At 40.9% G+C, this 26,961-nt stretch overlaps 1 pseudogene; it reads right to left on the bottom strand.

The window, feature by feature from the left end:
* LOC142376965 (dynein axonemal heavy chain 8-like) overlaps positions 1-23,078 on the bottom strand; it is a 57,873-nt pseudogene extending 34,795 nt beyond the window's left edge.
* Between the last annotated feature and the right edge of the window lie 3,883 nt (positions 23,079-26,961).

The raw sequence follows: 26,961 nt of genomic DNA, 5'->3' as shown, positions 1-26,961 counted from the left end.
ACCAATGAGCTTTGTGCCCATCACAGTCATCGCAAATTCATTTTTAGCATTTAACAGCACAAATTAAGGTTGTTGGATCAAATATAATCTCTGAAATCTACCAACCTGCTCGATTTGTTTGCACCATTGCATCAGAATTTCTTCCAGCCGTTGCACCATGTCAAAGTTGGCAGCCGCAGCTTTCATATCATCCAGACAGGCCAGTTTAGACAAGTCAATATCTGTGACTGTTTTCAGATGAACGACGCTCTCATTGCTCCTCTGGATATCTGAAGTATAAATAAGACAAAGTACAAAATCATCAGTACTGGTTACAAACCATCTTTTGGTTACAGTATTGCTTGTTATTGTGTACTTCAACATAAGATGGTTTTAAATCAGTTGAGTAAGATTTGCCCGAGAGATGGAGCTTAAAGTTACAATCTTTCTAAAGAGCCACCCTCCAATAACTTATTCACATTCAGTTGGCAATAAATGTGAAACATTCTTACCATCTAAAGAGTTCAAAAAATGTTTAAAGGAATAGAAGAAGTTCTTTTTAAGTTTTGCTCCATGTCTAGACTTGTCTACAGCTCCCCAGTTCTGTCCTGTAGTAAGGGCTGGAAGCAGTGCATCGTAGGAATCCCTTATTCCTTTCAGGAGGCCATCCCTGGCATCAATCATTGAGAAAAAGATTTCCTGCAAGGCATCAAGAAAAGACAACCCATCACTTAATGAAATCCGAAGCAGAAAACATTTCAACTGTGAGGGAGAAACATGATTTGGTTTGAGATGTTAGGGTTCTCATGAAAATGTGCTCTTGCTTCGAACTACTGACTGACATTACATCAGCTGTGCCAAACTTTGGTACCTGATAATGCATCTGGTTGAGATAGCAGAGTACACAAATATAGAGAGCGTGATTTCTGTAAATCACGTAAAGAACATAAACCACTTCATTTGAAAAAGTAACAAGCAATCAGCTCTGTAAATTCATATGAATTGACCCCACAGAGGTTGAAAAAAGAAACGTTCAGATTATAAACCAGCGGCCAAAACGCACAGCAGCTCACACCTCACATCTGGGCAACAGGAAAAACCAGAGCAGACTAAAAATGAATGTAAACGTGTCAGTCCAAGGGAATGAAATCAAACTTCTCAAAGCCAGACTAATATACGCAGATAATGCAGTTGGGAGTCGAATCCATCCTGCATGTATACACTCAACTAGACTTAATATATTCTCAGCGCTTCACAGATCTTATCCAGGAAAAAGGTAGAGAAGAGGAGGGCAACAAAAAAGAAGAATCACAAGGAGATGCATGCATTTGTAAAAACAAGTAGACCGTCCACATCAAAGTCCGCCATCTTTTTACATAAGAAGCCCCCTCCCACGCTCAAGACGAGAAACAAGTTTGAAGCCAACACAGCACACCATGTCGGTGAGTCGTTACTCTGTAAACGGTGTTTCCGTAGATCAAAGGCTCCTCAGTAAACAGCCATTTTTTGTACGGTGGGGTGTTTGTCTGTGGAGGTTTTACTGCTCGCGTTAGTTTAACATAGTCATCAAATAACGTTGTGGAGCACATAACATTAGCTAACTGCTAATAATGCATTAAACTCCTAACATAACCTTAGTAAAGTAAAATATGTTTGGTTTTAATCCTTAGGTTAAAAAGACCAACAAATGAATAACTTTAAAGGGGAACTCCGGGGCATTTGAAGCGTGTTTCCATTGCTAGAGGTTGTCAAATAATGATAGTATGACACAGAGAGGTGCGTATCTGCGCTCCCTGTGTGGAGATTGCTCTGTCCGCACAGCATGTCATGCGAGGCTAATACGTGGTGGCTAAGGGGCAAGCGCTAACCCTTCCACGTAAAACAACAACTTGCACACTGCAGAAACGTCACACCTCTTTATAACCCATCCGACAATAAAGTCACAAGCCTTACCATCAAAACCATATGCATGGTTCTCACATTACTGGCATGGGGACGTTACAAAAAAACTTTATAAACAGCATGTAACTCACCGGCTGGTTGTAGGCTCGCGCATGTGAAAGCCCAAAAGAGTCGATGGAGAATAATCCCATATACAAAACAATTATATTCTCTAGAAAAACTGCGTTCAAGTATTTAAAACATTACAACAATATTACTGGGCATGTATTGTTGTAATGTTTTAAATACTTGAACGCAGTTTTTCTAGAGAATATAATTGTTTTGTATATGGGATTATCCTCCATCGACTCTTCTGGGCTTTCACATGCGCGAGCCTACAACCAGCCGGTGAGTTACATGCTGTTTATACAGTTGTTTTGTAACCTCCCCATGCCAGTAATGTGAGAACCATGCATATGGTTTTGATGGTAAGGCTTGTGACTTTATTGTCGGATGGGTTATAAAGTGGTGTGACGTTTCTGCAGTGTGCAAGTTGTTGTTTTACGTGGAAGGGTTAGCGCTTGCCCCTTAGCCACCACGTATTAGCCTCGCATGACATGCTGTGCGGACAGAGCAATCTCCACACAGGGAGCGCAGATACGCACCTCTCTGTGTCATACTATCATTATTTGACAACCTCTAGCAATGGAAACACGCTTCAAATGCCCCGGAGTTCCCCTTTAAGAACATTGTGCATTATCAAAGATCACTTCGCCATCCTAAATGGCTTGTGTATAAACAGTGTTTATTAGTGAATTAACTTTTTTATTAGAGATTCTCTTTGTATGACAATAACTGGACGTGACAGCTGTAACAATGTTATTATTGTGATGTAATACGTTGCTACACACACTGCCATGAGGTGAGCTGCTCAGGGAGGGAACCCGGAGGTTTAAGGAAGATGCTAAGCTAAGACGTAGCTGTGCCATTTTTATCTTTTGTCTTGTTCAATAAAGTTTCCAGAAGCAAGGGTAACACTTTAATCATCAAGTTTGTATAGAGTAGTGATAAAGAATAAGCTGAAACAAAAGCTTTTCTATAAAGTGATTACATCTTTTGATATGACACATAACACAAGAATAAATACTTAACAATTACTGAGACACGCCACCTTTGACCTTACCTCGTGTATGTTTTCTGGGTTCACAGGAATGTCCACTCTGGTCCGTGTGAAGGAGCAGCAGATCCCTGTGAGGCACGTTTTTGCTAAATTGGCTAAAAACAGCCTCATTGCTTTGCCCCCTTTGCTTGGTCCAGGATATACGCGCCCACATTCTGAAATCAAATCCAAATGGTTTTGTAAGAGATGAAAAAACATTCCAGTTCATAATGTTGTGTGGAATATCTGGGTCTTTATCATGCAAGATAATCAATCAAATTTGATTAGAAGACTTTCCCTAAAATTGTATCATCTATCGGTATTTCAGTTTTTCGAAAATAGGACGTTTTTCCTATTTTACTTCAAAAAAAATACTAGTATATAAAACCCGGCATAACAGCTGTCAAACGGAAAAAATTTCAATTAAAATAAGCATGGACAGTCTTTCCAATTGAAGACTTTCCAGATTTCTTCATACCTATTCCTGGGACTTCGGACTCCTGATACACAAACGAAATGGTTTTGCTGCCCCCCGAGGCGAAGAAATGATCAAAAGCGAGCAGCTAGTCAGCAAGAAAAAAGGAAGAACACAAAAACATTATTAATCATTGCATCATATTACGATGCAAGTATAAAACAACCAAAAACAAAACATAACCTTGGAACGAAACGTTTAGAAAGCATCACACCAAACTGAAGAAAAAGCCACAAAAATAACGCGTTATGAATCAATCCCACAAAACCTCAGCTGATCACCTGACTTCTGATTTGTGTTGGTGAGATATTTCTGCTTTTGATAGCATTAGTACCAGTTTGGAGTCACACTGAGGAGGAACTTACTGAAGGAGAATCCAAAACAAATTCCTCCACCTCTGTTGGTGCCAAAGACAGCCGGTCAGCCAGGATGTCAATCATGTACTTGTGTGCAGGGGTGAGCAGCTTTTTCCTCTCTTCTCTTGCCTGCTTATGTTTGGCCTGAAGGAAGACAAGAGTCGGAAATAGTGTAGAAGTGTATTTGCTCTACGTAACTAGAGCTGTATCTCAACGAATAAGCTGAATCAAATGGGCTGCTTTAATTCTGAAAAGAAACAACTGAAACTTACCTGAGACACACACTTGTTTGCTTTTGGATTGGGTGTGTCCATCATAACGATGTCTGGAAGGGAGAATCACCCCTTAATTAAGCCGTAATACTCAACGGTTCCCTTTATTCCCTCTGAGAAAACACTATTAGCCACTAATGTTGTTGATTTATCAACTTTTTCCTGTAATTCAGTAAATAAAATGCATACAGTGACATCAACAGTCTCCTCAGTTCCTAAGCGCTGGATGTGCAACATCTGATCCATGTTTCAAACATTTTTAAAAGTAATTCCTTCAAATTCAAAGGAGCAGGTAATTACAAAAAAATGTTTTTATTGTGTTTCTATATTATTTAAACTTACTTTGGTGAGGTTCCTGATCAATTTGAGCATGAATAAACGCTAATTATTTTTCTTTCTAGCTGATAAGGTATGTTAGCTCAACCGTTACGTCTCAGTTTATGTTGTTTGTTCATTCACTTTTTCAAGTTTGATATTCTGCTCTTACCGAAACTTTATCATCCGACGTATTTGTAGCTTCCAATGTTCAGCTTTTCTTCTTGTGTCGTTTCTGAGTTTCTGAATTATTGGACCATGGAAATATTTTTCTCCAGCCGTTGAGAACTGCTACTGATTCCAAACGTTTATTTAACCGTTTTTTTGGTTTTGTTTTTTTTAACTTCCTTTTAAACGTTGAGATGTCACGACCGTTGGCGCGTGGATGACGTAGGACTGTTGGATGAGCTAACGTTTTAATAATTAGCTCTCACACTCTGTTTTTAATGGGTTGCTTAAGAATTACAAGTATATGTCCAAGATTTTTTTTTTTCCTGAGCCATTACCCAAATTTTGTTCACAGTAAAGTTTTGTTTTGATTGTCAAGAGCTACCACACGCAGTGTGGTGTACAGTAATGGGACAAAAACATTTATTTGAATGTCAGCTGATGAAATTTTTATTGTCACAGTCAAAACAATAAATAGATAAATGTGATGATAAAGAATGAATAAAGGGTTGTTTTAAGTTAAAGTTGTAGACAAGAATGACCTCTAGTATCTGTCATTATGGCTGTGAACCTGAAGAACCCTCTGGCTGAAGTCCTTCCATTGTCAGTGTAAAGCAGGGGTAGGCAATTAGTGGCCCGCCATCAATTATATCTGGCCCGCAAGATGGAATTTTTGAAATATGATTTTTGAAAGATATTTTTCAAACCTCATGTTTTATCGCCTGTTTCATGAGAGATGCCAGGAGATGCAACATTCAGCCTAATAACAGTGTATAGAAGAAAAAAATGTTTTAAATTAAAAAAAATGAAATGCATTTATGTAAATCCACAATAGAAAAACATGGCCATGGCCCGTAATACCATTGTCAGAAAAAAATTGGCCCAGGTCCAAACTTAATTGCCGACCCCTGGTGTAAAGTGTGTGTATTTATTGGACGGGGGGGGGGGGCAACTAGTGCATAGCCTTTGAGGACAAAGAGATACATATTTCTAGGTACCAAACTCGGCAAAATGTCTTCCGTCACAATTTGACCTTCTCCTTACACAGGCCTGTGACAGGCCAAGTTTTAAGAGGTATTATCAAATCCCACATAGCCTGTCCCTTATTCTTGAATGGATAGACTCTATGGTTTAGCGCAACTGCTCTGCAGAAAAATCAACAACAACTTTGTAGTCTTGTTTCAAAATAGACATAAGAATCAGCACCCTCAAAGCAGCGTTCCCAGAGCCTTCATACTCTTAAGGCTGTTCAAGGGCACACAGCCTCGTGTCTTTTGGTCATATTCCCATCCACACAACCAGCAACCTCAAACTGAAAGTTATTTTGATGTGAAAAATAATTCTAAAATCAATCTTTAATGAGCTTTCGGTCTTGATAAAAATGATGGTGCACTTGCACTCAGTGTACATTGAAAGATAGCCCATATTAAAGCTTTGTGTGTTGTTTCATTCACTTGAGGATTTACTAAGTTGATTCAGTGTCACAAAAGGTTGTGTGTAACTGTTGTTGGAATCTATGGCCAGGAGGGGGGAGCAGAGAGCAGAAAAGCAAGACTGAGATATACAAGGAACTGACTCTGGAAGACAAGAAGAACATGAAAACAAAAACAAATAAGCATAAAACAAAGACAAACTTAACAAAACCTAACACAGAACTTGCTTGTTTGCTTGGGCACATCTATTCAAATAGTTGAGTCATTCTGCTGAGTGTATTTATACAGTGCAGTATACAAAAATGAATTTCTAATTTTCAGTGAGTATGACTCTCAGTGACTATTGTGTTGCCTGCAATATGAGGAGAGAGAGCCTACAAATACTGAATAATTCATCATTCTATTACTAACTCGGTCGGCCCCTGAGTTAATTATCTGCTGTTTGATAGCTCCCTCGATACTTTGCTCACAGCATTAGTAGGAACAAAGAATCGTTCCAGTAACACTGTTAATCCATGAAAGACATGTCACGGGCTGACAGCCAGTCACTCTAATGTGTGAGATTAATGTTGAAGCAAAGGTAACATTGAACTCAAACACTGCCCTGCTGATCTGGAACACAGCCTCCAAGCGATGCTTGCACAGAATCATGGGCCAGATGTGATAATATGCTTTTCTTTTCCATAAAGTATCATTTTTCTTCACTAAAGATGCACAGTGTGCAGATCAGTGGAAGCTTTAAAGGTGATTCACTATCACAAATCAATTCAAACCAAGCTATTCACACTCCTGCATGACTTTCTTTCTTTCTTTTGACCAGATATTTTACGGAGAGAAATATCTTAAACAAAAACAACAGACAAGTACATTTTGAATGTCTTTTACCAGATCAGACTAAACAAAAAAATTCTATGTAGCTTTAACTAACACAGAGAATGCAGAACCTTTTCATGTCTAAAACTGTTTGAAATCATATCAAAAACTTGCTTTTTCTCACTTTAGTAAATGTTGAGCACTATGTTTAACACTTTTTTCATGTCTTATGTAGATCCTGGTTGTAAATAGAACACATTATGTATATCATTTTATAGAATAAAAACACAAGAACACAAGCATACTGTGACAAACATTGAGACTCCTGCCACCAAATACAACATTTTGTTGTAAAAGATCTGTGCCAACACTGATGTTCAAGTTTATATCTGAAATGTTTAACTTTGTTTGGGTAGTCCATTGAGATTAGTTTGGTGTCCATAATTTGTCATTATTGTCTTCAGAGTTTAGAAGTACATCAAAAACCATTCGGACATGATGCAGTATACTACATGCATGCTTTTGCCTCTGATAAATATGAGTTCTTATCCATTTACAGTGAAAGCTTAAGATATTACCTCCTAAATGTAATTTTCTCTTTCTTAATTTAGGCTTTTCTCATTTCTTGAGATGATTTGGAATAAAATACTCTTGTTGATATGTTTATATTTTCCAGAAAACCCCTCAGGTTTTAAATTGCTCAGATATGAATAGCTTAGAAAGCCTGACATGCAGTTTATAGAAATTTCAGTGTCTGAGGAAGCAAACAGACAATAGGTTACAGAGGTTGAGTTAACAGGTAATCAACATTGTCTAAAATGGCTCTTCTAACTTTGCGCAAATGTTTAAACAGAGCTGTCATAAAGTGATGAAAGACACAGCTTCCCATAACAGTTTAGTTGTCTTTTTATTACTCTGGTTATTCAATAATCAATTGCTTGCGTGCACTGCATGTGTGCTCAGAATTGTTTGGGAATTAAAATATCTGAAAAACGCGCAGGCATGAAGGGCCCTTGTGAAAAACTCTTTGCTGAAGTTCTATGTTTACTGTTGAACCGTGGATTAGATCAGTAACAAAGGGACATTTTAGGAAGTCCCACGTCAAAGCAAACGTTACTAAAGGGTGGGGGCTGTTTTCATTTAGCCATAAAGGATGTTTCACAGGTGTGGTGGTTAGCACCGTTGCCTCACAGCAAGAAGGTTCCAGGTTCAACTCCCAGCTGGGGCCTTTCTGTGTGGAGTTTGCATGTTCTCCCCGTGTAAGCGTGGGTTCTCTCCGGGTACTCTGGCTTCCTCCCACTGTCCAAAAACATGCATGTTAGGTTAATTGGTGTCTCTAAAATTGTCCTTAGGAGTGAGTGTGAGCGTGTATGGTTGTTTGTCTCATTTGTCTCTGTGTGGCACTGTGATGGACTGGCGGCCTGTCCAGGGTGTACCCCGCCTCTCGCCCATTGACCGCTGGGATAGGCTCCAGCCCCCCCGCGACCCGACCGACGGATTCAGCGGTATAGAAAATGGATGGATGGATGTTTCACACTATATTGAATGTTATTAGTTTAATTTGTCTATATTCATGTCACTACTCGCAATTTGGTATCATGACAAGGTGTGAAATCTTCAAATAAATATAATCCATTTATTGTGTCAACAGACAAATTTTGCTGCTTTTTCTTTATGTGCTACAGCACATGAAAATAACTGTCAACGCATTGTCACAGCCTTGGTGTAATTGTGACATATGGACTGTTGCATCACATATGTAAGGACAATGTGCTCATTGAGAAATTGAGAAATTTCAGTCTTTCCTTGCATTTTCCCCCACTGTTTCATCTCCTTTTTACACATTACAAACTTCTTGGTACTGAAAATGATGTGATTAAGGTTGGGTGTTAAAAATGACTTGACCAAGCTGAGGTTATAAAAACAGGATGACAAGAGCCAAGAGCTCTCCTCACACCACTCCAGTTTTAGTCACTCCTAACATTTGTCATGTTTGTTGGCCTTACAAGGCGAGGAGGGGCCTTGTCTTAGGATTCCTACATTAAAAACATTGCGAGTAAAAGAAATAAAAGTTTGCTTGAACACATGCAGACCCTGTGTTACAAACTGAACTGCTATCTGGAGACAAAGACCAAAATGAACAGGCACCAACACAGGTTTGGGTGAAAATGAAAAGAGAGAGTTAGTAAGTAAAGTCACATGACCTGGCCTCAATCAAGGTTGTCAATTGAGAGCACACTCAGATAGTTAAGGCCCTCAACAAGCATCAATCAACACCCCCACTTGTTCTCACATTTACAACAAGAAAAACAAAAACATTGCAAAGAGCAAAATCACATTTTGGTTCGGCAATCACCTAAATAGAAACCTAGAAAAGGCAAGAAGCTTCCCTTTTGTAGCTGGTTTTGTCATTTGGTCAGCAACCATTTGATCTGTTGGGCAATACTCCAAAAACACATCACCATTTTTTACAGTAGATCTTACAAAATGATATTTGATGTCAATGTGTTTGCATCTCTGTCGGCTAAAGGGATTCTTTGCCAATGCAATTGCCCCCGGTCATCTTCATAAATTACAGGTACATCATAATGAGAGTCAAGATGTTTAAGCATTTGAGACAGGTACAAACATTCTTGTGTAGTGACAGCTAACGCCATGTACTCAGCCTCACATGTTGACAGTGCTACAGTTGGCTGCTTTTTGGTCTTCCAAGAAATCAGAGGACCATTCTTACATAGGCTAACACAATAACCAGATGTACTACGTCGGTCAGTTGCATCTCCTGCCCAATCCGAGTTACCCAGGCTCCGCCCTCGCAGTGACGCAACACCTTCGGCTCTGCTACACTTACTCAGGCAAACTGCTCATTCAGGTGGATTCGAGTTCCCGAAAAAATGGGAACTCCACCCACTTTGTCGGGAAGCAATCGACTTTGAGCAGCGCCAACGGCCCAGGGTAGAGGCGTGTTCAAGGTAGTGACGTGATTGAACTGCCACTCAACCCATGGATTGTACACGGAAGCGCTTCATTCAATATCAACATGGAGCAGCGTCAAGCTTTTGACACTGCTGTAGATGCTGTAAGAAAAGTGTTCGACGGGAGATTCTCGTTAAAAATCGAGCAAAGAACAGCCCTTGAATCATTTCTTGACAGGAAAGACGTTTTCGCCTTGCTCCCTACTGGCTTTGGTAAGAGTTTAATCTACCAGTTAGCCCCGCTGGTAGTTAAATCATACGTCAGAGGAAAGAGTGGTGTAATTGACTTAAGCTTAGGCACAGCCTTTTCTGGCCACAACCAGTAGCAACCCGAGGGAGGCGGGTTGACCAGGCCATTTCGAATCGTATTCGTTATGGTCTTGGTCAGACCAGAATCTCGAAGAGATTTGAAAGTCTATGTTAATCAGGCTAAATCCGAGTCACTATAAGCCACCAACTGTAACCCATCATCACATTTCCTGTAACACAGCATCTTGTCAATTGTGCCTTTCAGATATTTCAGTACATGTTTTACAGTCGTCCACTGCTCTTCTGTTGGCGCACTGAAATATTGTGAAAGTTTACTTACGACACAACTCAAATCTGGTCTAGTGCATGAACTAAGATAGATTAGGCTACCCACTGCTTCTCTGTATTTCCTGAGGTCACTCATCTTTTCATCGTCATCAACTCATTAAGAATGATCTTAAATTCTAAATGACAAAACAGTAACATACAAACTATCAACACAAAATTAAATGAGCCTTGAAAATTCACTAAACATGAGCCCTTTTAAACAGCCAGTCATGTACTGCCCTAAGGGGTTAAACACATTAACTGGGTGGGTCAAACTATGAGTGCCCCCTATTATTTGGTGAAGAAGGCCTACATTCAATCCCACAGGGTGGATGAAGGATCTGCCAGCCAGACTCATTCATTTTTTTGGTCAGAGTTCAAACTGGTTAAAATGGGTTTTAACCAGTAAAACTTTAATCAAGTGACATACTTTAGTCAGCCTCCTTCAGATATGTTCTACAACAACTTTTGAAACATCGATACGCGTAACCTGCATGAAGATGTAATGTTGAGATAACCTGTTAAACCCTAAAGTGAGCATCATTTCCTTAGAGAACTCTTTAGTGCTGCTGGGATTATCCCCCCTGCAGATTGTCGATGGGCCTTGTCCGAACAGAGTAAGCAGGGCAGGGCCTTTGTTAGAGCCTTTCAGACAGAGATACCCCTCCCCGATTCCCCCTGATCCCGAGGCGAGATTGGTCGGGTATCCGTAATTGAGTCATCTGACTCGGTCGGACCTTGCCTTCCACAGCTGAGTAAACCAGCACAAAGAGACTCTGGCTACTTTCCAGGTTAAGTGTGCCGCGTGTGTGCACAATTCCAGCACATTAGCCCCATGCTGTTAAGATGCAAAACACTTTTACTTGACCTCTGAGATGCCCGTGGCTTCTTTCTGTTAGCCTCATTCAGACAGAGCTAAGCCCATAAGAGACAAAATGCTGCTAAAGATGAGTTGAACCAAAAAGCATGGAGATTGAGAGACTGGAGAGACTGCAGCACCAGCAGAGGAATGATAGATTCTTCTTCTGATCTATAAATACCACAGTTAAATAGTTCTGGAAAGCTTGCGGACTTCCACCATGTTTCAATCAAAGCAGTCTCTCCGGCATCAATCTCAGGTGTACTCACACAGAAAAAAATTGAATTGAATTGAATTGAATAACTTTACATTAAAGCTGCAGTCTGCAGGATTTGTTGTTGTCATACGTAAAGTCCTACTTTTTGGCATTTTAAGAGTTTACATGATCTATCAGAACGCTTGAAGTTGAAAACGGTGACCTCCGTAGTCGCAAAATGCAAGAAATGCTTATTTTTTAACCGAAAAATAAAAAGTTATTCAACTTTCTGTCCCGCCCCTTCAAAACACATGAGAACTCGTGCACGTAGACGTGCACGCCAGATGCGCCTACACGACTCCTCATTCATCAACTCACCTGTCATTTGCGATCATGGAAGACACAGTAAGTAGACTAGCCCGTAATGAAGTTCAATAGTCCAGATAAATAAGCGTGGGGACGAGCCTACCTTGTATCGCGCGTGCACAATCGGTGATTGACAGGCAGCAGAGCCCAGCTCGTAAACCTGATTGGTTACCTTTTACCGGTCTGGTCTGCAATTTTGTAAACAAACCTGCTGGCTTTGGAGGGACCTAGCGGGACATATAGGGGACCTAGAGAACTCATTTTTTTTTGTATTGGGGTATTTAATGTACTACTTTCAGAATCCCCGGACAGTTCCAGGCATTATGCTTGAAAAAGAGTTGCAGACTGCAGCTTTAATGCCAGCAGTGATCCCAGCAGTCTTCAGAAGTGCAACACGCTGAAAGAATAACAGGGGAGGCCTGTGGTTGCAAGAAAAGCTTCAAAGTTGCTTGATCTGTACGTTTCCATTTTTTACTAAGACTGAGGTGCCCAATATGATGGATTCTATAAGGGAAAAATTATTTTACGTGCACATCTCCTGCAAAACAACTTAGTAAAAGACATTAAAGCAGACATTGTTCCCCGTGATGCATACGAAAGCCATGGGGTTCAACTGGTCGTTCAACTGATTTTACACCTTCAGCGACGTGTTTTTTCACTTTTAATGCAATAAGCAGCATGACTCCACAGCCAAAGTCTTAATGACAATGATTTTGCTTTACTTTTACCTGTGCGGATGATACTCAAACAACAGCTTCCCATCCATCATATGGAAAATAATGTTAAACATCTGCTCTTACTTTTCCTCCAGCAGGTGGCTCTTTGATCAAATTCAGTATAAAAATGTGCCGTCAGTCCCTGACAAAAAGAGTCTGCTTATAAGTTCAGATGGATGTGGACTGACATGTTTATAATTTCTAATGAGATTAACACTCTAGACTAAAAGTTGGATCAATGATTCTGACACAACATATCAAACGGGATCTTTTTGCACACGTACCGACGTGATGCTTGTTAACAAAATGAAACACAAGTTGATGTTGCTCAGTGGTGGGGCTTCTCACAACAGCTTTAAACATACCGGGATCTTCAGACACTTTGATTGAATAAAAATGGACATAATATGCAAGTTTCAGCAACGGATCATAATTGAAGGCCTTAAAAAACAACCCATACATGCAGTTATTTTTCACTTTTATGACATAAAAATCCAAAAAACAGACACATGTCAAAGTTGTAACACAACAAAATAAAGATGCCAAAGGGGATGGGCAGCTTTACAAAGTAGTTTGTGTTCACATCTGGTGATCATTATGCCAACCAAAGCTTTCACTGCTTTGCTGCACACATAAGAAAATATATGAGAACAAACATTAAGGCTGAAGAAACACACGAGGCAGTTAAGCTGATCGTTATTGTATCCAGTGGATAGTAGGTCAAAAGGAAAGTGAGTATGAAGAGGGTACAGATGAGAGAGCACTGGAGCCACCTCGTATGTAAATGATCACTTCTCAACATAACATGTGGAAAGTGTGCGGCTCTCCTGCTCTTGTGAAATAAACAAATCAGCCTTTTCAGAATGCTGATAAATAGCGCAGAACAATTCATTTGAATAACAGCTTACCACCTGAGATCAGGTGTCAGCTATGAAAAGATGTGAACGTAATTAAAGGGTTTGAAAGGGCTGGCTATTCCATAAGAACAGCTTGTCATGCTTTCAAGTGGACAAGGGCCCCAGCATTTAACCCCAGCAGCTTTGAGGAAAGTCTAAGTGCATCTTCAGCCAGCCTGTTGTTGCTTTTTATTCTTGGAGAAATCACTTGGCCTGATCTGACTCTCCTGAGTGGATATAATGAGGAGGAGGCGTGCATCATCACCAGAAAACAATTACGTAGGTGCTTGGGAACCAAACAGACTGTACGGGCAGAATATTGCATTATCAGCAACAGTAGCTGTGAAGAATAAATGGCGTATAAATAAATTGATCAAATAAAATCACACAAATATGTGGCTTGTGTCTGCAATGGGAAATGGTACAACTGACATTCTGCCCCCGTCAAATGATTCTACATCAGTCCCCCAGCTCAGATGGGGGATGTAAACGTAAAACCCAATGGACATTGTTGCTGAATGTGTCGTGCTCGGGTCTGCTGGACAAACATTTACAAACCAAAACTTCTCAAAAGGAGGCCCTGAAGCTGACATGACCGATCCATTTCACCCGTCTGCACAGCAGCTGGAGGCTCAAAGTCCACCTATTTAGGACCAACTCCTGTGGTCCAGTCAAAAATAATAAACTATATTTTTCATGCTCAACAGAAACTGTGGTCCGTCACATCCTGTAGGATGGTCCAACGGCATTCCTTCCTGTTTCAGAAGTGATGGTGTTTGGTCCCAGTGGCTCTTGCAAATCCCCTCCTGTTGACTTGGGCCCCTTGGTGCAATACAGGAAGCCAACAGTCGCAAACTTGGGTTTTAAGATGGACAGTGATTTTAAATTGGACCGGCAAATTGGTGCAATAGTGAAGTCCAGCTTTTTTTGTATCTTAGTCTCAGTGTATCTGGTCTTAGGTGAAGCCCTTCTTTGCACATACGCACTTTGAAACAGTAATCAACGCCTTTATTACATCTCGGCTAGATTACTGCAATGCACTTTATTCAATTCAATTCAATTCAAAAATACTTTATTTATCCCAGAGGGAAATTAAATGTTGATGTAGCTCAATTAAATCAAAGAGTTATTATAGATGCTGATGGCTGTGGGCAGGAAAGATTTCCTGTAGCGGTCCGTTTTGCATCCAAACTGAAGAAGCCTTTGACTGAAGAGGCTCTGTTTTCTGATAACAGTCTCATGGAGAGGATGTTCAGGGTTGTCCATAATTCTCTTGATTTTATGCAAAATCCTTCTTTGCATTATTGTCTCCAGAGGTTCCACAGTCGTCCCCAGAACAGAACCAGCCTTCCTTATCAGGTTGTTGAGTCTTTTTAGGTCCCTGGTTCTGATGCTGCTGCCCCAACAGATGATGCAAGAGGAAATGACGCTCTCAACAACAGACTTGTATTCTGAGTTGTACGTGGTACCGATAACAGATTAGATAAATTCACCCAGCAGGTTGACTGTTTTCGATTCCTTCTTTTACTAACTAATAGAACATACAATAGTGTGTGTGTGGTGCTGGTGCTCCTTTTCTATACAGTGTTGTGTGTGTTGGTGAAATATTGCTTTGCTTATCCCTGGCTTGGGTCTGTGGGACCCATTTTCAGGTTTTGCTGAAGGAAAATGGTATGAATACTTTTTTCACAATGAGATTCACTGGCCAGAGCTCAGTGCTACGCCGTGTGCTACCCCACCTCAGCATGCTGATAGCCCAGCTGCTGATACAACCTCCACACCAACAGGGCCTCCAGTCACCTCACGCTATGGTCGGATTACCAGGCCACCTAAAAGACTGGATCTCTGAAGGGAAAGAAAAATATGTATTCTGGTTGTTGCCAAATGTTTATGTTTGTTTATGAAGTTGCTGCTGCCAGTATAAAACCAGTTGTATTATGTTGCCAAATCTTTATGTTGTTGTCGCTGCCGGTATAATGTACAACAGTGATAGGTTTTGGCATGATAAAACAAGTAACTTTCTTGAGTACTCAGTAGGCCTTTGTTTCAGGTCTCAGTTCATATGCCATTGCTTTAATTAAGAAAAGGGAGATGTTGCAGGACATGTGCTGCCACCTAGCCTGGCGACGCCATCCTACGTACTTCCGCCCAAAGATTTTGGCTCCGCACATAGTCTGGCCAAATCCCCCTACCTCGGTTCGCTCAGTGTTTTGCCAATCAGCAAACAGTTGCGAGTGGTGACGCAGAACTCACGCGCGGAGTCCATTGTAGTCCATATAATTGTAGTTCAACCGCAGCGGAAATAAACATGGCGACGGAAGAACGCTAGAAGCTATCCATGAAGTTGTCTCAACTCTGGAGATCATTACACAATTAAAACGAGAGCAAGAGGAATGCCTCGTCAATTTTGTTAGTGGCAAGGATGTCGTAGCTCTCCTTCCAACTGGCTTTGGGAAAAGTTTGATTTATCAAATGGTACCGGTATAATGAAAGCGGATGTGGGAAGCGTGATTCGCGAGCTAGAGCCTCGCGAGAGTAAGCATGAATCTCGGCGCATAACCAACGTCATTTCTAAACATTATCATTGGTTAAGGGAACTCCGTTACTCCAATAAATTTAAGTTGCTGGGTAAGGTCCCGCCCTCCATGGAAACGGATTCCTCTTGGGTTTTCCCAGACTGTTTGACAGAGTCAACAGTCGGCTTTCGCCCAGGCTAGCTGCCACCTGCCTTTATAAATGTGTTGCTGCTGCCATCTGTCTTTGTTATGTGGTACTGCATCTGTGGTTCTCCTGGTGTATGTTTACCCACTGTAACTTGCGCTCTGCTGTTTTACAACATGAATAGTCAAGTATACCAACACCACTGTGTCCTCGTTCATGAAACAAAGTGTGTGTGTGTGTATATATATGTATATATTAGTGGTGGGCATAGATTATTTTTTTTAATCTAGATTAATCTCACTGAAATCTTGAAATTAATCTAGATTAATCTAGATTAAAATGGCTCATTCAGGGGGGACAATCCGCGGCGTTCACGGAAACAGACGTGTAAACTTTGGTTCCTATCCAAACAATAGTCGTTTAATCCTGAGACTGTTGCAATTGCCGTGTCGAGTGCTTCCATACAATAGTGTAGTAACCCCAAGCATACCTTTCTCACTGCAATTAAGTTTTATTTCGGATTTATTTCGGATTTTATTTCGAATTTAGTTTATTTTCACAGCTGCCTCTGCTATTCCTGCTCTTCTCAGGTGTACCTAATGTAGTTTTACATAATTTGTAAAAGTGATGTATATCTTGTATAACAAATTGTAAATAACAACATGTTTATTCGTGTTCCTGCCCTCTCTTTCCTCATGTTTTTTTCCGCGGGGGTGCTGCACAGCCGCGGGGCCTTTAAGAATTGAACATTCTAAATGTGACGTCACGAGCTACCAAAGCTACCAAAGCAAATTCTCAAGCGAAGCTTCTCCAGCGAGTCAGCAACATTAGGGCAGACCAGTTTATTCACATGCATGGCTCCAGCAGTTTCTCTAGCTACGCCAACTTCTCATATTCAGCACTTGTTGGGAGGGCCAGATGGTGCTGCTGTTGAGATAGCGTTGTGTGCAGTGCGTCTCTGTTGCGCCACACGCGCAGTATCCTCCCTGCGGCCACCATATTAGGAGCGCTGTCTGTTCCAACAGGGCAGATTTTGTCAACTATCCCCCACAGATAAGCGACCTCCATAAACTGCCTAGCACAGGCTTCTGAAAAGTAGCGTTCTTCTGTTTTAATCACACCTAACGGCAGACAAAGTACATCGGCCCACACCCGAGCTAAAATATCAAGGTAAAAGTCATCACAGTTTGCTTAGGCTACCTATTTTGACCCAGTTCCCAACCCAACTTTGAGAATAGATTAACGGCGATATTTTTTATATCGCCCGATAAGACTCTCAAATTATCGCAGCACGTTAACGCCGATAACGGCCCACCACTAGTGTGTGTGTGTGTATGTGTATATATATATTTACATACATATATATATATATATATATATATATATATATATATATATATATATATATATATGTATAGTGTGCGTACTGTAAAAAAGCATAAAATCTATCTCTCTTTGTTTCTACATTGTCCTGCTTTTTTGTCCTTCGCCAATCACATCGGTGGTTTTTGACTGCTGGGCGTATAAAAAGAAAAAACACATGAAAGATAATGTTGCTAATATTTTGCTAATGTCTCTTCAGGCTCCCACCAGCTGCAACATCCCACCTGGGCCAGCCACACCCACCACCTCCACTGGGACGTCATACCGCTCGGTATACTTTCATACTCATGTAACCTAGCTGGCTGTTTGTTTGTTTGTTTGTTTTCTGTGTGGTATACTGTTTCCGTTTTGTTTCCAATCATGGTGGCATATTTTACACTAACACGTGACAATATAATAACGTCTTTGGTATTTTGTTTATATTTTAAAACTCCTCAGGGTTCCTGCTCCAGCGCTACCATACCTTTACCAGCAACAGACCTTGCTCAGTAAGTACTCATTCATATTCATGTTCATATTTGTTTGATTTACTTCTCATTTACCTCTCAGTAACCTCTCATCTTTGATGGTCCATGTTATTTAGTTAAACATTCCTTAAATAAACAAACAGTACAATCTATAATTCTCTTCAGTCAGAAAGATGATGAGTGATGTGAATGCTCATCTGTTAGGTCTATAATTTCCTCTTGAATAACCCTTGTTTGTTATAGAAACATGCCAAATGTCATATTCTTTGCTGTGTTCTAGAATGACTAACAAGGAAGACATCAGATTTCCAAAGAGGAGCTTGAACATGTTCTTTCACTGAAAACCACCTTTACAGAAGCGGCATCTATTCTTTCAATCTCGAGGCCAAATTTCTACAAGTTACTGCAAGACTATAACATCCCAACGTCAAAATTTAAGAGCATCAGTGATCAACAATTGGATCTTGAAGTGTCACAAATAAAAACTGAACACCCAAATATTAGAGAAGTGATGCTTATGGGGCATGTCCGCTCCAAAAACATTGTGGTTCAAAGACAACGTGTAAGAGATTCACTGCTAAGGATGGACCCAGTTGGTGTCTTAGCCAGGAGAAGAACAGCAATAGTTCGGCGAGTGTACTCTGTCCCACATCCAAATTTTATATGACATGTCGACGGAAATCACAAGTTGATTAGGTGGAAATTGGTTGTTCAAGGTGCCATAGACGGCTACAGTAGGATGTTGATGTGTCTTCACTGTTCCAACAATAATCGTGCTGAAACTGTGAGAGACCACTTCACTGCAGCTGTTGGACAGTTTGGCAGACCACTGCACATCAGGACTGATCACAGAGGAGAGAACGCTCAGATTTGGGAGGACATGCATGCAAGCAGGGCTGAAGGCTCTGTCTTAACAGGAAGTTCTGTACACAACCAGAGGATCGAGCGTTTTAACCGAGACTTGAACAAAAACTGCAGCCATATTTATGCACCCATTTTTTATGAACTGGAATCCCTGAGTATCCTAGACATAGATAATGCAACAGACCTATTTTGTCTCCATTAGCTCTTTCTACCCAGAATCAACCGTACTTTGGAGGAATTCTAAGCTGGATTTAACAATCACTCTATCTCATCTGAAGGAGATAGAACACCAGTTCAGCTTTTTAGTCTGGACAATGATTTGCCTCATCTTCACAACCCAGAACTCTCAACAGCAGGGATAGTTTTTTGTTCCTCACCAAACTCTAGAAGAGGATTTTCCCCATTGAATGGCAGGGATTTGCAAGAACTGAATGATGCCATTAACCCTCTTCTACATGACAACAACAATGGCAAAACATTGTTTCAGAGAACACAACAGTTTATTTTGGATAAACTTGTAAATGTGTGATCTCAGCATAACATGGACAACTGGGTAACATTAGCCTCATTGTACTTTCAAAAGTCCACTTTTGTAAAGAGCTTGAGGAGGAGTAGGATGAGGAGAAAGAACACATTCTTCAGTTTGTCACAACATATTCAACATCAGTGAATCTGAATAAACATGGCTTTCAATGGTGAGGAGGGGAATTAAAAAATGTAATCTGAAAAGTACTCCAAATTTCTACTTAAGTACCTTACTTGAGTAAATGTACATAGTTTCATTCCTTCACTACTGTTTGTTGAGTATAAAAAAACTAGTAACTCTAGTTGCTAATTTAACTCGAGTTAAATTCATAACAAGATGAAAAGAATGTGGAGCAAGATGGGAAAACACAAGCTATAGTCTTTATTTTTCAGCTTTCTTATGTAATGCAATTGAAACCACTGCTTTCTAATATGAACAAACTCTATATGCCTCAAATCTCCTCTATGGAATACATTTACACATGGACACCATCAGCCACTGGGCTGTAGTGGAAAGTTTTAGGGTTGTTACCATGCGAGGGGCAGAGGGTACACAGAACAACACAGCAGCCTGATGAACTGATTTCAGTGAATTATTAGTAGATTTACAGTAAAAATTAAAACTAGGACAGCACATTTATGCTAAAGTTGTGCTTGCAACAACAAAGCCTTTACTTGTACTTTAATGGTAGCTGTTAAACATCTCAAAACACAACAATACTTTAGTCCAGTTGTAGACAACATAAATACTAATAGCACCTCATATCCGAAACTAAAGAGTGGAATCCTGACATTTGTTTAAATGGTGCTGAATAAAAATCCATTCATTAATGCCACTAGGAAGCAGTAGTTGAATTCATCATCATCAGTCATTGTTGTTGCATTCACAAAAAGGTGAAGCTCGTTGGCACACGTATGTGCAGTGGGAAGATATCTGTCTTCATCATGAATAAATATTCATTTAGGAGTTGGATGAAAAACCAATGGCTGGGACTTTGCTGCTCCCTGTAGCAAACGCAAAGATGTGACCAGGGCTCAAAGTCTTCAGGAATGCCTCCTCCTCCTCGGTTAGAGTCCTGTCCCCATATGTGTCTCTCAGCTCTTTATCTAAAACAGAGGTCTTCAACAGGGGGTCCGCGGAGGTACTGCAGGGGGGTCGCGAAATCTTTGGTTGATTAGACAATTTTTAACATTTAAAAAAAAAAAAAAAAAATTTTTTTTTTTTCAAACAATTTTTTCTCACAAATTTTGTGCACACGTGTGCCATTCACAGATGCTTTGAGGATTCATTGCCCCATCTACATGCATGTTTAAAGTTAAAATCTGTGGATTATTTGAATAGCTCAGTGTTGTATGCAAGATGTTTGTTTATAAATGGCAGTGGCACGGCAACCCTGTGCCTTGCACATGTTTAAAATAAAGACATGAATATATTAACCTGTGTATTATTTGAATAGCTTAGTATTGAATGTACAATAACAGAGTAGCTATATTTATAAACGGCACTAGGCCCCGTTAAATATAAAACACAATTGTATGCCATATTAATAGTAGGGGGGTCCCTGCTCCAACTCTCCATCAGTTTGGGGGTCCCTGGCCTGAAAAACGTTGAAGACCCCTGATCTGAAAGCAAAGGGAAACCAGTGTTGACTTGGAGACTCGGAAATACTCAGGTTTAAGAAAGACTGAATCAATGACTAATTGAATAACTAATGGTTTACTGTAGAGGTATTTTGGTGAAAAAGCAATGTTATTCTTACAAGCTATCATAACAACTGTATTCTTGTTACATGGTACATAAACATTAGATAGGCACAGCTTCATGAGTTGTAAAGAATAAAATAAATCTGTACGTTTCCTGGATTTCCTTATTGTATAATATACTGAATTAAAAATACAAACTTACTTTCAAGACATTGGAGAAACTCCCTAAATGTTCCCATCATCAACTCCTCCCTAACTCTTCCGTTGCTCCCCAGTACAGAGTAGCTTGGTTTGTGAATACCAGCTACAAAATCAGCTGCTCGACCTTTGACCTTTCCTGGTATGTCAAGCAGCACATGCAAGCTGGGGTTCTCTCTCAGGAGTGATAAAACCTAGAAGGAAATTCAACACCATAAATGAAAGGCCATAAAAATGAGTAGTTATGGTTAAAGGCGGGGTAGGGGATCTTTTTCTGGAACATTTTTTTACATATTGCTTGAAATACTCTTCACACCCCCATTGCAACCAATTAATTAAAAGTTTTGACACAAATATGAAAAGTTTTAGTGGCCTCTAGAACGTACAATCTAGGAAAAACAGTATCCAATCATTGTGAACGGACCGTTCCTTCTCCCTGTGCGCGTACCCTGCTCCGTGAACGTCCAGAAGCTTGGCAGGAAGCTAAACTAGAGCCAGCTTGGCTAGCACCTAGCATTATTAAACGTATAGTTAGCATAAACTAAGTACTAATACGGCAACGATCGATGCTTGCTGGCAGAACAGCGCTCGTGCACCTTCGTGCTCGTGCGCGTTCATGTACTCTAGAGGCGTGCCTTCGGGGGAAAAGTGAAGAAAAGGGTTGGGACTTTTTACCGGTGTATTTTCAAAATGCAGCTTCGCTGGACTCAAAATCCAGGATCTCCTACCCTACCTTTAAGTGGGGATATGGCAATTCTTAGTAATTTTACCACAGCACGGAGCAAATATGATACAGAACTGTGAGGTGAATCTTACTCCATAGTGGGACAAGCCATCAATGAGTTGATCAAGACAGCTCTGCCGTTGCACAGCAGTATGGTATAGAACTGCATTTTTCACAAACAAATCTCTGTTGGCCATGGTGACAACAAGTGGAAGACCCTCACCTTATATCGCCATTAGTCACAGCTGCTGACTGCTTTCTCCAAATCATCCTGCAAGGTTGCCTGTTGAACCTAAATATTACAGATCAGATCTTTAAAATCTTATTTTCTCAGGGTGGTCAGTGGTGTAGTGGGTTAAGCAGCCGCCCCATGTACAGAGGCTACAGTCCTTGCTGCAGTGGGCCCCGGTTCGAGTCCCGCACCGGACAGTCGTTTGCTGCATGTCTTCCCCCTCTCTCTGCTTCCTGTCTCTCTCCAACTGTCCTATCATTAAAGGCATAAAAAGCCCCCCCAAAAATCTTATTTTCTCAAATGACTGCATTTAATCAACATTTACAGAAGTACTATGTAGCATTTCACTTACACTTAGTTACCTACCAATGGCAAGAAAGTCATTTTTAGTTATTTATTGGGTAATATGAAACCAAAATTATTTTGATAATGCATTCTACCAAAATAAAAGTAACTGTACTGCTGTGGAATAGTCAAAAAAAGCAAAGGCTTGCTACAATAGTCTTCAGGTCAGAATATTGCCCATTACCTTTTTAGGTTGAAGGATGTCCCCAGACACAATGTAGTCCACGACACTCGGGGACAGGAATGCAGGTGCTTCAGCCCCTACAGTTATTATTACTGTAGACTTCATCCTGCCAATGGTTCCATACAGTCCATTTTGCAAGTGGAGAATGTTCAGTCTTGGTGTGCATCCATTTGGTGTGCCTGAAAGATTAAATAAATTAACACCGCATTCTGTATCGTGTACTCTGGCATTTTCAAACCAATATATTTAGAAAAAACCTTCAAAAGCTCCACTGTCTTGGAAGATAGGCTTCACCAGTAATCGGAAAAACTCTCGCCTGGGACCTCCAAGGTCGGCAGCATCTTCCTCAGCGTCATGTTCATGGCTTGCAAATGTGACATAAAGCATCATGTCACAGCTTTGTGCAAAACAGGTTCTCTTAAACACACGTTGGGCTGTTGGCCAAGCATTGGCTCGACTGATATAGATCTGTCTTGTTTCCGATGTTATAACTCTCTCACTGTGAGCTTGTAGAAGGCCTGCAACTTCTTCTTTGCTCGGCATTTCAGATGACCTATATTAAAAAAAAGACAATGACAAAGATAAACAGACCTTTGGCAACCTCTGCATTTACTCCACTATCACCTTCAGTGCATGAGGAATTGTTCCATGTTGTTTGCGATGTTTACGCTGGTGTAAACAAGAGTTTTACTGTAGTAAAAAAATACTTGTAACTCTTACTTTAGAATATTAACAGCACAGTCTTCTAGTAGACAACACTGAATTGCCTCTTCAAGATTCTCATCTTCCTCCAGATGAACAGGGCTGAGCAAACGAAGATAAACAGGGACAACAGAAAATTCAGCAGAAAGCCCAGAAAGAGAGAGAGAGAGACTTATATCAGAAGTTCATAATGTAAATAGACCAACATCTACACTGCTGTATTTCTATGAAGCCCAAACAATATCTTACACAACTTGTGCCACATTATAAGGAAACAATCGTCTCGGGTCCCCTGCCTGGCCCTGATTTTCTCTTGAGTGCTGCTCTCTGTCTCCTGACATCTGGCCTCACTGTCCCTTGGTGGTGAAGGCACTGTACTCCGCATTGCATAAAGAAAAGGAAGTCAAAGGGAAATATTTTTGTAATGATGTTAATCTAATCTTATCTAAGTGCAACTTAACCCTAATTCCATCTTTTAAGCGTGTTTCCTTTAAAAGGCAGCCTTTAAGGATTTAGGGTGAAGCAAAACTGAATGAGATGAGCAAGGTTTGAGAGTTGCCTCTCCCATTCGGTACAAATGACTGAATTGTGCTACTAAGCTCTGTCTACATCTCTTATAATGACTTGTAGGTAGATGAATGAAGACATCCAATCCAAATACAGTTTACAGGTCGCTTACAGTGATCCCACTGAGTCTGACAAAACAAAAACAAACTGCTGCTTAAATTCTGTCAGGTTGGCATTTAATGTTAAGCTTTGGTCACACTACATGACTTTCAAAGTCTTAAAGGGATAGTTCGCCTCTTTTGACATGAAGCTGTATGACATCCCATATTAGCAACATCATTTATGAACATTTTCTTACTCCCTGCTGCGTCCTGTGAGCCGAGTTCCAGCCTCGTTTTGGCGTTGACGAAGGTAGTCCGGATAGTTGGCTGGGGTCACAAAAATAAAGCGTCTTGCTTCTCAAAACAATATCTGTTCAAAAGAGTAATACATTTGCATCACAAAATCGGTAGCCATAAAAAAATCAGACCTCACAATCGCATGGCGCTATTTCTCTCTCCCTTCATATCACTACAGGCTGTGTAAACCGAAAAGCAGACCGAGCAGTCCCCTGCTTCCGAGCAGTAAACAGGTGCAGCTGTCGCTATGAAGGGAGGCAAAAATAGCGCCAAGCGATTGTGAGGTCTGACTTTTTCTGGATAACCATTTTGTGATGCAAATGTATTACTCTTTTGAACGCATATTGTTTTGAGAAACAAGACGCTTTATTTTTGTGACCCCAGCCAACTAGCCGGACTACCTTCGTCAACGCCAAAACGAGGCCGGAACTCGGCTCACAGGACGCAGCAGGTTTTTTTTTTTTTTAACCCTTCTGCTTGGGGTACCTAGCACACAGGTTCCAGGTAGCCAAGGTAACCAGTCAGGTTACGAGCGGGGCTCTGCTGCCTGTCAATCACCGATTGTGCACGCGCGATACAAGGTAGGCTCGTCCCCACGCTTATTTATCTAGACTATTGAACTTCATTACGGGCTAGTCTACTTACTGTGTCTTCCATGATCGCAAATGACAGGTGAGCTGATGAATGAGGAGTCGTGTACGCGCATCTGGCGTGCACTTAGGCCTGCACGAGTTCTCATGTGTTTTGATGGGGCGGGACAGGAAGTTGAATAACTTTTTATTTTTCGGTTAAAAAATAAGCATTTCTTGCATCTTGCGACCACGGAGGTCACTGTTTTCAACTTTAAGCGTTCTGATAGATCATGTAAACTCTTAAAATGCCAAAAAGTAGGACTTTACGTATGACAACAAGAAATCCTGCAGACTGCAGCTTTAAGCTGAAGAAGCTTGGAGGTGGTTCCAAATTATGGATGTTATGTGTTATTTGCTGTTATTTGCTATTTACGCTTCGGCACGCACTCCGCCCACCCCTGAGGGTCCCCTTTGTACGGTGGGAACGCAAGCTGACCCCAAAGCGAGCCGAACCGTAGCGTACTGCATAGTGGAAACGAGGCTTAAGATTTATATGCAAAGATAAATGATCTTTGTAAAAATTGACAACAATGTCAAGTTTTCAACTATTTACTTGGAATTGCGTTGTTTTTTCTGCATAACCAGAAAGAAGATAAACGAGCGACTTTATCATTTGACCACAGATGTCAAAAGAGGCAGACCCTGAGGAGGAGATGGGCAGAGTGGAGTGGAGTGGGTCCCTCCGCTTTCCTAAAGTGACCCACTTGAACAGAGGAGTGAACTAACAGGTCTCCTGTAGTGTATCCCAGATATTTCATGAGGACCTCAGGATGCTGAAGGATTGTTCCTTTGAATGTGGTACAGCCTTCTGCATTTTCAGTGGTCAGTCCTCAGAACATGGTGGAGTTTTTATTTTCCCAAAAGCCTCTGCACGCATTCTCCAAACATTCATTAGTGGTTCTTGTAAATCTTTGGAGAACCACAGACTAATGTTGGCTGAATGTTCTGTGTCCACGTGGCGCCGACACGCTGCAGCACTCGCTGCTTCACCAAAAAGCCACCTGCCAACTTTCATTTGAACACCGTTTCAGCTTCATCGATGTGGCATTATTAGGAGGCCACTTTTACAATCAGCAGTTAGCGTCCGACCGGCTTGTGGTGGTTGTTTTCCACCTTGTGGGTAAACCATTCATGCTTTCATAAAGACTATAAAATGTGGCAATGCAACCTGGGAAGTTTCAGTAAGAAGTAGAGCAGAATCAGCAGTTTGCAGTGAATGAAAGCTTTATTTTGACTCTGGATGTATACAGCTGACTGAATTTGGTTCAGCAGTTGGCAGAGTCGGAGGGTCCTGCCTGCGGATCAGCACACTGCAGAGCCGGGTCAGTCAGTTGGAAGACGATGGGCATCCCTTCAGTCCTCCTTCTGAGTTTCCTAAGAGACGCCAAACAGCACCCGCAGAGTAAACATCACAGCATATCTGCCGGCTTATGGATTTTAAATTCTAAAAAACATTTCTATGATGAGGAAAACCAGTTGACTGTCAAAGGAACAGTAGTATTCCTATGTTTAGGCTAAGCTCATTGTTACAGGTTATGAGGTTATGACTCAATCATTTTTTGTTTCATTTATCTAGAGGATTCCCAAAGAGCTATGGATATCACAAGGACTCTTGCTGAAATGATTGTTAAGGATATACACCTGTGGTTGAAGATGAGGGTTTTAGGAATTTTGTAAAGACACTCGATCATCGCTACAAGATTCCAAGTAGGAAAAATTTAATGGGAGACAAATTGTAGCTATTGTAGCTTTCTTTCACCACAGCACAAGAGCAGCAGAGAGGCTCAAAGAAATTCAGAAACAACCAAAGTTACCAGAACACAAACTGATCCAGTCAGCTGAAACATGGTGGAACTCTGTCTTTTACATGTTTGAGAGACTACTTGAGCAAAAGGAAGCTGTTACTACAGCACTTTGTCTTTGTGGAAAACGCTCACTGTGCTCGAGTGAGGAAGATTGGTCCATGGCTAGTCTCTCCATTGATGCCCTGAGACCATTCG

This window comes from Odontesthes bonariensis, chromosome 3 (assembly GCF_027942865.1).
Source record: "Odontesthes bonariensis isolate fOdoBon6 chromosome 3, fOdoBon6.hap1, whole genome shotgun sequence".
In the NCBI taxonomy this organism is placed as follows: domain Eukaryota; kingdom Metazoa; phylum Chordata; class Actinopteri; order Atheriniformes; family Atherinopsidae; genus Odontesthes; species Odontesthes bonariensis.
This window is presented reverse-complemented; position numbering and strand designations above follow the sequence as displayed.